The 2,923-nt window shown below is 40.2% G+C and overlaps 1 non-coding gene across 1 annotated transcript; it reads left to right on the top strand.

Moving 5' to 3' along the window:
* Positions 1–1,794: 1,794 nt before the first annotated feature.
* On the top strand, positions 1,795–1,902 carry LOC148545421 (small nucleolar RNA R71). The gene has a single exon (XR_015901365.1). It is a non-coding gene; the product is annotated as a small nucleolar RNA R71 (small nucleolar RNA).
* Positions 1,903–2,923: the final 1,021 nt, after the last annotated feature.

Genomic DNA, 2,923 nt, shown 5'->3' with positions numbered 1-2,923 from the left:
ATCATGAACCTAAGAAAACAAAAAAATAAGAATTAGATAAACATTGGGTTGCCTCCCAACAAGCGCTTCTTTAATGTCAATAGCTTGACAGTGGGCTCTCATGGAGCCTCACAGATGTGCAGAGCTTTGTTGCGACTCTCCAACACCAAACTTAGAGTTTGGATATGGGAGTTCAACACCAAACTTAGAGTTTGGTTGTGGCCTCCCAACACCAAACTTAGAGTTTGACTGTGGGGGCTCTGGTTGACTCTGCTTGGAGAGAAGCTTTTCTTGCTTCCTCTCCATGGTTGCAGAGGGAGATCCTTGAGTTTTGAATACAAGGGAGTTCTCATTCCATTGAAGGACTATTTCACCTCTGTCAACATCAATCACAGCTCTTGCTGTGGCCAAGAAAGGTCTTCCTAGGATGATGGATTCATCCTCTTCCTTTCCAGTATCCAGGACTATGAAATCAGCAGGGATGTAAAGGCCTTCAACCTTTACTAACACGTCCTCTACTTGTCCATAAGCCTGTTTTCTTGAGCTGTCTGCCATCTCTAATGAGATTTTAGCAGCTTGCACCCCATAGATTCCCAGTTTCTCTATTACAGAGAGGGGCATGAGGTTTATTCCTGAACCAAGGTCACACAGAGCCTTAAAGATCATGGTGCCTATGGTACAGGGTATTATGAACTTTCCAGGATCCTGTCTCTTCTGAGGCAATGTCAGTTGATCCAGATCACTTAGTTCATTGATGAACAAGGGAGGTTCAACTTCCCAAGCATCAATGCCAAATAATTTGGCATTCAGCTTCATGATTGCACCAAGAAACTTGGCAGTTTGCTCTTCAGTGACATCCTCATTCTCTTCAGAAGAGGAATACTCATCAGAGCTCATGAAGGGCATAAGGAGGTTCAATGGAATCTCTATGGTCTCTAGATGAGCCTCAGAGTCCTTTGGTTCCCCAGAGGGAAGCTCCTTATTGATCACTGGACGTCCCAGGAGGTCTTCCTCCTTGGGATTCACGTCCTCTCCTTTCCTTACAGGTTCGGCCATGGCGCTTGTGTCAATGGCCTTGCACTCTCCTTTTGGGTTCTCTTCTGTATTGCTTGGGAGAGTACTAGGAGGGATTTCAGTGATCCTTTTACTCAGCTGGCCCACTTGTGCTTCCAGATTTCTAATGGAGGACCTTGTTTCATTCATGAAACTTACAGTGGCCTTAGATAGATCAGAGACTAGATTTGCTAAATTAGAAGCATTTTGTTCAGAGTTCTCTGTCTGTTGCTGAGTTGATGATGGAAAAGGTTTGCTATTGCTAAACCTGTTTCTTCCACCATTGTTAAAGCCTTGTTGAGGCTTCTGATCCTTCCATGAGAAATTTGGATGATTTCTCCATGTTGAGTTATAGGTGTTTCCATAAGGTTCACCTAAATAATTTACCTCTGCTATTGCAGGGTTCTCAGGATCATAGGCTTCCTCTTTAGAAGATGCCTCTTGAGTACTGTTGGATGCAGCTTGCATTCCATGCAGACTCTGAGAGATCATATTGACTTGCTGAGTCAATATTTTGTTCTGAGCCAATATGGCATTCAGAGTATCAACCTCAAGAACTCCCTTCTTGATAGGCGTCCCATTACTCACAGGATTCCTTTCAGAAGTGTACATGAACTGGTTATTAGCAACCATGTCAATGAGTTCTTGAGCTTCTGCAGGTGTTTTCTTTAGGTGAATGGATCCACCTGCAGAAGTGTCCAGTGACATCTTTGATAGCTCAGATAAACCATCATAGAATATATCCAGGATGGTCCATTCTGAAAGCATGTCAGAAGGACACTTTTTGGTCAACTGTTTGTATCTTTCCCAAGCTTCATAGAGGGATTCACCTTCTTTCTGTCTGAAGGTTTGAACATCCGCTCTAAGCTTGCTCAGCTTTTGAGGAGGAAAGTACTTGGCTAAGAAAGCCGTGACCAGCTTATCCCAAGAGTTCAGGCTATCTTTGGGTTGAGAATCCAACCATAATCTAGCTCTGTCTATTACAGCAAAAGGGAAAAGCATGAGCCTGTAGACTTCAGGATCTATTCCATTAGTCTTTACAGTATCACATATCTGCAAGAATTCAGTTAAGAACTGAAAAGGATCTTCAGATGGAAGTCCATGAAACTTGCAGTTCTGCTGCATCAGAGAAACTAATTGAGGTTTCAGCTCAAAGTTGTTTGCTCCAATGGCAGGAATGGAGATGCTTCTTCCATGTAAATTGGAATTAGGTGCAGTAAAGTCATCAAGCATCCTCCTTTCATTATTATTATTTTCGGCTGCCATCTCCTCTGCCTGTTCGAAAATTTCTGAAAGGTTATCTCTGGATTGTTGTATTTTAGCTTCTCTTAATTTTCTCTTCAGAGTTCTTTCAGGTTCTGGATCTGCTTCCACAAGAATGTTCTTATCCTTGCTCCTGCTCATAAGACAAGAAAGAATGGACAGAAAAATGATAATAATAATGGAGATCCTTTATACCACAGTATAGGGATCCCTTTGTGAGTGGAAGAAAAGAGGGGGAGACAAAGAATGTGATGTAAAGGAAGAAATGCAACTGTACGAATGGAAGAGATGTGAGATGAGATGTTAGGATATGAATGAATAAATAGAATGAGATGGGGGAGGAATAATTTTCGAAAATTATTTTGAAAAAGAGTTAGTGATTTTTGAAAATAGTTTTTGAAAATTGTTAGTATTTTTTTTCGAATTTTTTTTTTTTAAAAAAAAATAAAAATAAGATTAATTAGTTAAGAAATTTTTGAAAAAAAAGGGGGAGATATTTTCGAAAATTAGAGAGAGAGAGTTAGTTAGGTAGTTTTGAAAAAGTTAAGAAACAAACAAAAAGTTAGTTAGTTAGTTGAAACAAATTTTGAAAAGGATAAGAAGTTAGGAAGTTAGAAAAGATATTTTG

Source organism: Arachis ipaensis, chromosome B9 (genome assembly GCF_059453495.1).
Source record: "Arachis ipaensis isolate K30076 ecotype BB chromosome B9, ASM5945349v1, whole genome shotgun sequence".
Lineage (NCBI taxonomy): Eukaryota > Viridiplantae > Streptophyta > Magnoliopsida > Fabales > Fabaceae > Arachis > Arachis ipaensis.
The sequence above is the reverse complement of the archived record's forward strand: the minus strand, read 5'-3'. Positions and strand labels throughout refer to the sequence as shown.